Raw genomic sequence first — 11,652 nt, forward strand, 5'->3', positions numbered from 1 at the left:
TACAGAGTTAGGTTAAAGATACAAACAAAGAGGGATTCAAACAAGTAGCATATCAATAACAATGTTTAATTTACAGACTGTGAGCTGAAGTGTAATATACAGTATCAGATCAAATATGTGTTTTTGAAGGAGAGAAGGGTGTATGTTGGACGGATGTCTTGAGGAAGAGCATTGAACAACCACAAAGCCACTACACTAAAAGACTCCCATGTTACCAGACTATTGAAACCAACAGATTTCTCTGCTTTACTCTTTAAAGAATAGGTAACATTTGCATATAAGGCATAATTATATTAAAATTCTATATATGTAGTGTTTTTTTTTATTTTTTTTATTTCATTTGTTTGACTTTGTATTTAAATCGATGTTGATGTTGTCGTCTTTGTTGTCATGTTTTTGTATGTTAATTTCTTTGCTACTGCAGCAAAGCTAATCGCCCCTTGGGGACAAATAAAGGTGAATTGAATTGAGAATATGACACAGCCCCACCTCAGATATTTTTCACCAGCTGCCACTGCAGTACATTGAAAATGATGAACTAAGTGAACTCGAAGATGAAGGTATGTCAGATCTGTTAAGTTTCATGGACATGATAAAAACCCTGCAAGAGGCTAGCAAAAATGACACATCAGAGAAAGCAAAAGATAATGAGGAGCAGGGAAAATTAAAGAAAGAGCTAGAGCATCTAAAACTCATGGCACAACAGAAGGAAACTGAAATACAGGAACGGGCTAATAGGAACCCAAAGAGCAGTAAACAATGAAGCTACCCCAGTTCACGCAGCCTATGCTCATGCAAACAGCCCGCCATGGCGAAAAGACTATAAAATCTCTGGTCAGATTGGCGAACCTGGACAAAAGGACAGGCTTACCTTCTCCAGTTTGGCTCGTCAAATCGAGAATGGTCTCAGTAAAGGCTACCCTGAATTATAAATAGTAGATGCCGTCATCAGACCCATTGCACCTGGTCTGCAGCTGCGGAGCTATCTTGAGGGTAAAAGTGATCTGTCTCTGCCAACCCTTAGAAGGATCCTCCGCTCACACTACCAAGAGATGAGTGTAACTGAGCTATGTAAACAGCTGACCTCAGAAGTTCAGAGCAATAGAGAGACTCCACAGAATTTCTTAATCAGAGCTATGGACTTAAGACAGAACATATTGTTTGCATCACAGGATGCTGAGTCTAGCCTCAAGTATGACCCCGCACTAGTGCAGAGCATGTTCATGCATACAGTACTCACAGGCCTACAAAATGACAGCATCAAAACTGATCTCCAGCCTTACCTGTTGCAGCCGACTACTTCTGATGACTTGCTCTTAGAGAGGTTAAATCTGGCTTGCGCTAATGAGAAAGAGAGGCAAGAAAAAAAGAGATTGACTGCTCCACAGCGACACACTGGCGTCCACGCTGTCCAGTCTAGTGATGCAAGTGGTGACAAAAAATGGGCAGCTCAACAAAACATTGCCACACTCCCTCCAGTTGTTCTTTCAGACCTAAATGAAATCAAAGCCGACATAGTTCTGCTGAAAGACCTCAAGGCAGAGATATCACAAATCAGAGAATCCATTCATAAGACAGAAGCCGTACCAAAACTGTATTCTCCTGCTAGCAAAGAGATAGATTACAGTGCAGCCAACCACCCAGCTTATGTTCAGCCACAGTTCACGGCCTGGAACAAAGAGAGTGCCGCAGCTTTTCACCAGCTAAGTGGACCAGTGCAGGAGTACCAAACTGCTGGTGGTTCAAGACTAAAGACAGCAACAGCCAAGTTTCAGCAGAGGTTGCACCACAACGATATCCAATGCCACGCCCTAAACCAAGATGTTTTATGTGCAAGCGACGAGGGGAAAAATACTGCAAACATTGCTACAGGGGTGGGAGTAACGAACATTTTCGTGCAGGCTGCAAAGGAGACAGAGGACCGCCCAGTGCTATTAGAGAGACCCCTTTAAATGAGGAGTGGTTGCCCCCAAGGGACAGAGAGTGACCAGATCGGTCAATATGTCCCAAAAATGCACTAACTGTGGAGAACAAGAGAAACATCAGAAGTTTCACCGATGGTCAGTGTGTAAAACAGCACTTTATTGTTCCATAGAATGTTAGGGTAATCACTGGCCAGCACATAAAGAAAACTGTAAACCACTCACATACCCTGAACCAAAAACGCAACAAACACATTCATGCAAGATGATGACTGTTGTGAGGTTCAGAATGCGTGGGTGTAGGAAGAAGAAGACAGGGTCGGCGGAACTGGGACTCGCACTTTATTTACAAACAAATCAAAGAAAACAAAAGGTGCGCTCGTGCGCCTTCACCGTAGTTTCTCACTACAGCAACAGATACCAAAACACTCTTCCCGCTGTACCAGCTCACGCTGTGTGTCTCCAGCTATCACAGTTCAGTCAGGCGACCACTCTTTCCATTTTAGCAAATGAATGGTTATTGTCATGGTGCAATGAGCAGAAACTGATTTTTGTAAATAATTGGAATCTGTTTTGGGAGCGACCAAGGCTCTTCCGCGCTGATGGCTTACACCCAGGTAGAATCGGGGCAGATCTTCTGTCGGATAACATCTCCAAGATGTTAAATACGGTTTGACTAGTAACTAAAAATCCAAATCACAGTCTCTACTGCACCAATTTAATTGATATTAATACTAGTGTAGAACATTGCATAGAAACTGTGTCTATTCCTCGTTTACTAAGATCAAATAATAAATCTACTGCGGGATCTAGAAAAAATCTAATTGTTATTAAAACAAAAAATCTCGCTAGTAGTGAACAAAAACAATTTCTAAAGCTAGGTCTTCTAAACATTAGATCGCTCACACCTAAGGCGGTTATTGTAAATGAAATGGTCACAGATAATAATTTCGATGTTCTGTGCCTTACTGAAACCTGGCTTAAACCAAATGATTATTTCGGTCTAAATGAGTCTACTCCACCAGGATACTGTTATAAGCATGAGCCCCGTCTGATCGGTCGTGGCGGCGGTGTTGCAACAATTTACAGAGATACCCTTAATGTTACTCAGAAAACTCGTCATAGGTTTAATTCGTTTGAAGTGCTTGTGCTACATGTTACGCTCTTAGATGTAAGAAAAAAAATCCCTATTATCTCTAGCATTGGCTACCGTATATAGAACTCCAGGGCCTTACGCCAATTTCCTAAAAGAGTTTGCTGACTTTCTCTCAGATCTTTTGGTCAACGTCGATAAAGCATTAATTGTTGGAGATTTTAACATACACGTAGATAATTTAAATGATGCGTTAGGGGTTGCGTTTACAGATTTATTAAACTCCTTCGGGGTCAAGCAAAACGTCACCGGACCAACTCATCGTCTTAATCATACACTCGATTTAATTATATCATATGGAACCGATCCAACCGATATAGATATTGTACCGCAAAGTGATGATGTCACTGACCACTACTTGGTAACTTGCATATTATGCACTGCTATAATATGTCATGCTGCGCCACGTTATCGACCAGGTAGAACAATTTGTCCATCCATCATAGATCATTTCTCAAATAGCTTATCTGATCTGTCCCAGCTGCTGCCTGAACCCAAACAAACAGATGAACTAGACGAACTAACTAGCACTATGAGCTCCATTCTCTCTAGAACATTGGATATTGTTGCACCCATTAGATGAAAAAAGGTCAGAGAAAAAAGTATAGCACCATGGTACAATAATACTACGTATGTTTTAAAGAGAGAAACCCGTAATTTAGAGCGTAAATGGAAAAAAACTAATTTAAAGGTCTTTAGAATCGCGTGGAAAGACAGTATGTCACGTTATAAAAAGGCCCTTAAAACGGCCAGGGCGGAGCACCTCAGCAAATTAATAGAAAACAACCGAAATAATCCAAGTTTTTTATTTAATACCGTGGCTAGACTAACAAATAAACAGACGTCGTCTGAACAAAATACCTCGTTACAGTTTAGTAGTAATGATTTCATGAACTTCTTCACCGAGAAAATTGAAAGCATCAGAATCAAAATCGTAAACGTTCGATCTCTGCTCGCGCCTTATAATTCAGCCGCAATTATCACCCCGCAAGAACAATTACAATGCTTTACAACCATAGAACAAAAAGAGTTAAATAAACTTATCACTTCATCTAAAACAACAACATGTTTATTAGATCCTATACCAACTGAACTACTGAAAGAAGTGTTACCTACAGTGGAAGAGCCTCTTCTCAATATTATTAACTCATCTTTATCTTTAGGTCATGTTCCAAGAACGTTCAAGCTGGCAGTTATAAAACCTCTTATTAAGAAACCACAATTAGATCCAAATAACCTAGCAAATTATAGACCCATTTCAAATCTTCCATTTATGTCAAAAATATTAGAAAAAGTTGTGTCCGCTCAACTCGGCTCTTTCTTGCAAGAAAACGACATCTATGAAAAGTTTCAGTCTGGATTCAGGCCACATCATAGCACTGAAACTGCGCTTGTTAGAATCACAAATGATTTACTTTTAGCTTCGGACCAAGACTGTATCTCAGTACTAGTTTTACTTGATCTTAGTGCTGCGTTCGATACTATAGATCACACAATACTCTTAGATCGACTACAAAATTACACTGGTGTTCAAGGACAAGCATTAAGCTGGTTCAGGTCATACTTATCTGACCGCTACCATTTCGTCTACTTAAATGGAGAAAAATCGATTATAACTTCGGCAAACTATGGAGTGCCGCAGGGATCTGTGTTAGGCCCTTTATTATTCTCAATATATATGCTGCCACTTGGTAATATTCTAAGGAAACATGGAATTAGTTTCCATTGTTATGCTGATGACACTCAAATATATATTTCATCACGGCCAGATGAATACGCTAAATTATCAAAATTGACAGATTGTGTTAATGATATAAAAGATTGGATGACGCGTAATTTTCTTTTATTAAATCCAGACAAGACAGAGGTAATACTTATCGGTTCTAAAAACCGTCCACAAAACCCTTCACAGCACGACTTTAACATAGTAGGATGCCCTGTTACTTTATCCGCTACAGTAAAAGACCTGGGTGTTATACTAGACCGCAACCTGTCTTTTGAAAAGCATATTTCATATGTTACAAAAACAGTCTTTTTCCACCTTAGAAACATTGCTAAGCTACGTAATATGCTATCAGTCTCTGATGCAGAAAAGTTAGTTCATGCATTCATGACCTCGAGACTAGATTACTGTAATGCTTTATTAGCTGGTTGTCCTGCATCTTCAATAAACAAGCTACAGTTAGTCCAAAATACAGCCGCTAGAGTTCTTACTAGATCAAGAAAATATGATCATATAACACCGATTTTATCATCACTTCATTGGTTACCTATAAAGTTCCGTATTAAATACAAGGTATTGCTTTTGACTTATAAAGCTCTAAATGGTTTAGCTCCAGTCTATTTAACGGATCTTCTATCGCCTTACAATCCATCGCGCTCTTTAAGATCACTAGATTCGAGGCTTCTGGTCATTCCTAGGATATCCAGATCCAACAAAGGAGGCAGAGCATTTTCACATTTAGCTCCGAAGCTCTGGAATAGCCTTCCTGATATTGTTCGTAGCTCAGACTCTCTCTCCCAGTTTAAAACTAGACTGAAGACGCATCTATTTAGCCAGGCATTCATATACATTTTTTATCTTACAGTTACTGTAAATTCGGCCTCTAGTTCATAAACGCCAGAGGAGAACTGGCCCCCGACTGAGCCTGGGTTCTCCCAAGGTTTTTTTTTCTCCATTGGGTCATCTGATGGGGTGTTAGGACACCATTAGGTCACTGGATGGAGTTTTTTCGGTTCCTTGCCACTGTTGCCTTTGGCTTGCTCAGTTGGGGATATTCAAATTAATTAACCAATCATACCATTGATTAGCTCTACCAAACTAGGATGTCTTTTTTTCCAGTAATAAACAAACATTGTTAAGTTGTTTTGATTGATACTGTGAAGCAGCTTTGATACAATCTGTATTGTGAAAAGCGCTATATAAATATATTTGACTTGACTTGACTCTTTCCACTTGAACAAATACTCCTTCCGATATCAGCATTCACCGCGGGTCGCGTGCAAGTCCCAAGTCCTTCTCTCTCCCCGCTCCCTCATTCTTTGCAGCTTATATGCGGTCTCCACGCCAATCACTGCAATCAGACACAGGTGGTCATCATCTGCACTTGATCTACTTACTCACCGCACACCTCGCTGATTCCTCTCTCGCTACAGACTTCGCGAAACCAGAGAAAAAGAAAAAGACAGCTAAGGCATTCATTAAAGCAGTGAGCGTTGAGCGAAAAAGTGAGTACCTAGTGAGAACAGCCAGTCAGAGAATGAGTATACCCTGTCATAGTGCTGTCCAAGTAAAGTGTAGTATGAATGTGAAACCCTTTAATGAAGACACAACATTATTATTTGAGCCTGATGACAATCCTCAGTGGCCAGAGGGACTTGAATTTTGTGAAACACTTGTCCAGATGAGGAAAGGTGCACAACCAAACATTATCTAGAGTGCACAGAATGCCACTGACCATGACATCATATTAACAGGAAGAGTAGTGATCGGTACAGCACAATCAGTCATATCTGTATATCCACTCAATGCTATTAAGGAAACACACTCACCTGTTGATGTGAACAACATTTAGGCCCAGCACACCAAAGACCAGGAGACAAGTACAGAGCTCTGGGATCCCTCTATCGATCTCAGCCATCTTGACGCAAGTCAGAGGAAGGTTGTTCGTGAGATGCTAAGGGAGGAGTCAAACTCTTTCGCCATATCAGATAGTGACATAGGCTGTATTGAGAAACTCCATTTGAAAATCTCATTGAAAGATCCTGAGCCTGTAGCCCAAACCTACCTGTCAGTCCCTAAGCCCTTATATGAGGAAATGAAGGATTATATAACAGATTTGATTGCACAAGGGTGGATTGAGAAATCCCACTCATCCTACGCTTCACCCATTGTTTGTGTAAGAAAGAAATGTGGCTCTTTACGACTGTGCATAGACTACAGGGAGCTAAATCAGAAGACCCACCCTGACAGACAGCCAATACCCAGAGTCCAGGATATCATGGATGGCCTTGGGGGAAACACCATGTTCTCACTGTTAGACCAAGGCCTATCATCAGGGGTTTATGGCAAAAGACAGCATTTCTGACAGCGTTTGTGACGCCCTGGGGCCTGTACGAATAGACCAGGATCCCATTCACGCTCATGAATGCTCCAGACGCTTCCCTACGCTGCATGGAGGACTGCCTGGAAGGCATCCGAGACAAAATCTGTGTCCCATATTTGGATGATACTTTGGTGTTCAGCAAAACATTTGAAAGCCATGTCAGTGATGTAAGAACAGTATTACAGAGATTGAGACAGTACGGCATCAAATTAAAACCAAGCAAATATGAGTTATTCAAAGCTGAAATGTGCTACATTGGGAGAATAGTATCAGCAGCAGGGAACAAAATTGATCCTGCTAACACTGCTGCCATCAGAGTTTTAAAAGACAAAAAACCCAGAACAGTTGGCGAGTTAAGACCAATTTGGGACTGTTGAGCTATTATCGCCAGTACATAAAAGACTTTTCTCGCATTGCTAGCCCCTGTATGAGTTAACTAAGGGATCTGCGCACATGTAAAGGGCACAATCTGAGAGAAAGAAGTTGCAGAAAAAAGGAAATGCAAAAGTGGTGCCATCTCACACACCAATTGAATGGACAGACTCACACCAAAAAATTCTCGAACGACTGATAGACTGCCTGGTCCAACCACCTGTCCTGGCATTCCCTGATTTTTCCAAGCCATTTGTACTTCACACATATGCATCTAATAAGGGACTCTGAGCCGTACTCTACCAGAAACAAGATGGAAAGCTGCGTGTTATAGCACACGGTTTACGGACACTGTCAGCATCAGAAAGAAATTATCATCTCCATTCAGGTAAACTGGAATTTCTCGCTCTTAAGTGGGCAATTACTGAAAAATTCCGAGACTATTTGTACTACGCCCCCTTATTCACAGTTTACAGCGGCAATAACCCTTTGACTTATGTGCTTTCCACTGCTAAGTTGAACGCTACAGGAAGTAGATGGGTAGCATAATTAGCAGACTTCAACTTTACCATCAAATACCGGCCTGGCAAAGAGAACATTGATGCCGATAGTTTGTCTAGGATGCCAGTCGATGTTGAAAAACTGATGAATGAGTGCACAGAAGAAATGTCTTATGATGCAGTGGGAACAACTGCTCAGGCAGTAGAAACACAGCCAGAGTCAAATGCCTCATGGTCGATGGCCATCTCTGTTAAGAGTCTGTTCGATGCTCAAGGTGGATCAGTTGTCTCATTAACACCAGTACAGATACAACAGGTATCAGAGAGACGACTTACATATTGGACCAGTTGTGCAGTGCTAGTTGTCCGGAGTGAGGCCTGTGCGTCAGGAACTGAGAAAACTCAATGCACAGAGTTGTTGTCTCCTCCAAGAATGGGAAAAACTGGAAGTAGACGAAAATGGAGTCCTATGGAGAAAGACCGCCCACAAGAAACAACTGGTATTGCCTGAAAAACACAAAGTTACAGCACTAAAAGAGCTGCATAATCAGAAGGGACACCAAGGCACTGACAGAACAGTATCGCTGATAAGAGACCGCTTTTTCTGGCCATACATGCAGCGTGAAATAGAGCAATATGTAATGAGTTGTACTTGCCTGACACAGAAAACACCAAGCCGTGAAACAAGGGCCCTTTTAACAAACATTGTCACCACCCAGCCATTTGAACTTGTGTCAGTAGATTTCCTCCATCTATATAAGTGCAAAGGCGGCTACGAGTATATACTAGTACTTGTAGATCATTTTACACGTTTTCACAGGCGTACCCGACAACATCGAAATCTGGAAAGACAGTGGCTGACAAAATATTCAACGATTATGCTCTGAAATTCGGGTTCCCAACATGCATTCACCATGATCAGGGAGGTGAGTTCGAGAATCAACTCTTTTCACAGTTGAGCAAATACTGCAGTGTAGCTGGATCTAGGACGACCCTTTACCATCCACAGGGAAATGGGCAAGTAGAATGCTTTAATCGAACATTACTACAGATGCTCAAGACTGTCACAGACAAAGACAAGATGAACTGGAAAAAATCTCTGAATAAGCTCATATTCGCTTATAACTGCACACGTACAGAAGTTAACAGGCTTTTCCCCATTTTATCTATTGTACGGCCGTTCTCCAAGATTACCTATTGACATGTTGTTCAGCTTGGCCACAGAAGATGGAAGTTGCAGCCAGCGTGACTATGTTGAAATATGGAAGCAAGGAATGCAGGAGGCATATACTACTGCAAGAGAAAATGCATACAAAGCTGCTCATAGAAACAAGAGGACGTATGATACTAAGGTGAGGAGTTCAGTGTTGTGCCCAGGAGACCGTGTGTTAATCCAAAACATGACCCCTCGTGGTGGAACTGGAAAATTAAGGAATCACTGGGAAGACACCATCCATACTGTAGTCCGTCAAGTGGGAGAGGATGTTCCCATTTATGAGCTGAGACCTGAACATGGGAAAGGAAAAACCAGGATCCTGCATCGAAACCTCCTTTTACCATGCGATCACCTACAGCTGGAAGCTGAAGTATGCCCACCTGTGAAACCAAAAAAGAAAATTGCAGTGGCTGATAAAGTCAGAGAGGATTCAGAGGAAGAGGAGGATGATGAGGATTACTATTTTGTGCCGCCTCAGATCTTTGCTCAACCACCAGAATCAGTGAGAGAGACCCCTGTCATGGCAGCGGATGTGAGATCTAAATTAAACAGATCTAAATGAACATGCAGCAGAGCAACCTCAGATACAAAGCAGTGATGATAACCCAACAGACAACCAGGATGTCCAGGACAACATCGCACTTGAGACTGGGGAGGAAACATCAAGGCCCTCAGTGGATAACACACACGAAGTAGAGTTGGAGACCAGACCTCAGTGGCCGCAGAGACAACGTAGGCCACCAAAGACCTTCAGTTATGACAAAATTGGAACCCCATCCTCAGGGCTCAACATAAGAGTTTTGCTGGCCCCTTCTATATTTTTACTGGCCCTAAGAGCAATATAAGGAAAAGCACTTTTCCATTAAACTGTATTTATTGTATACATTAGAATTAATTTTTCTTGTCCCCTCACAATGAGAGTAAACTAATTATTACATTACATGAGTGATGGGTAACGTTACATAGGCCTATTTTCACTTCAAAATGGCGAAATTAGACAAAAGTATATTAGTTTGCCTGCATTTTTTTGTCATTCGTTTAACCTTTATGACTTAAAAAAAGCTGTCAATGAAAAAAAAAAAAGAAGAACAAAACAATGTTGAAATTGAAGGATATGGAAACCAATATAGGGAATGTAATGTAGGCTATGCAATAGGCTATATTATGTGCAAAAAGGTGGTTAAAATCACATTACATTCTAAAATTGTAATATTACAATCTATAAACTTTAGGCTAAACTAAAAATGAAAATAAAAACAAAAGCAAACACTAATTATTTTAGCCTGCATTTGATTACCCCATTATAATGCTCACTTTCATAAAAATTTACTCGTAGGTTTAAAATTCCACATATGGCACATTTATTGTCTCCAACAACAAACATTTTAGCAACGTATATTTTAGTCAGAATTATTGCGCTACGATTCTATGGTGCTCGTCTGTTTGGCGCGCATGGGCGCGGCGGCGCTCATTAACGGAGGCTTGAATTTTAGCGGAGACAGAGAAGAAGATTCACTTGCAGAAGCTCGTCCTCTCCTGGAAGTGAAATGGAAATATTTGTTTGACTTTCTAACATTTACAGATGGAGAATATACCAGTGAAATGTTAGTTAAGCACGGAGGAAAGCGCCACATCTCAAACGCATTAAACAGCGCCAGTACTTATCTGTCGGTCAGGACCAGTATCTGACAGGGCATCTGACAGGTCAAGCTGCTTTAAACTTGTTAACTATATCTTACCAGTTATTTTGAAGTGCTTAATATAAGCTTGTGTCATGTTTAGGACAATTGTACTATGTTATTTCACTGCAGGAGATCACACTGCTTCCTCCGCTATTTTTCAGATGTATCAAACTACTGTATCGATATAAACGGTATTGCCTCATTCCATATCGTTAAAACAAAAAAAATCGATATATTGTACAAACTCGATATACTGCCCAGCCCTACTAGAAATGTCATCTTTCTCGTATCAGCCTCGTAGTTCTTTGACATTTTAACATGTTATAAATAACCTGAATTAACATTGACACTCTTTGCGCCACTGTGTATGACATTTGCTGTTTGTTTTGCTGATGGCCAGTCACTGGCCAATCAACTAGCCCGACATACTCTTCTACTGGCCCCGGGCCATCGGGCCATTGCTTATGTCGAGCCCTGTCCATCCTGCTACAGCCTTGCTGCACTGCCCTCTAATGGAAGGACTCAATTATGGGCACAACCAGTACAGTCATACTACAACCAGCATCTCTGTTTGTGTGCAATGTAACAAAAACAAAAAAAAGATTCTTGCTTTGAACAGTTTAAACTGCTTTGCACTCGTTGACTCATGAGAAAACAGGGTGCCGCTGATGTCACAAACATTGCACAGTTGAGGACTTTGT

The sequence above is a fragment of the Siphateles boraxobius genome, unplaced genomic scaffold (assembly GCF_051911475.1).
Source record: "Siphateles boraxobius isolate OS27281-9 unplaced genomic scaffold, OSU_SipBor_1 214, whole genome shotgun sequence".
Lineage (NCBI taxonomy): Eukaryota > Metazoa > Chordata > Actinopteri > Cypriniformes > Leuciscidae > Siphateles > Siphateles boraxobius.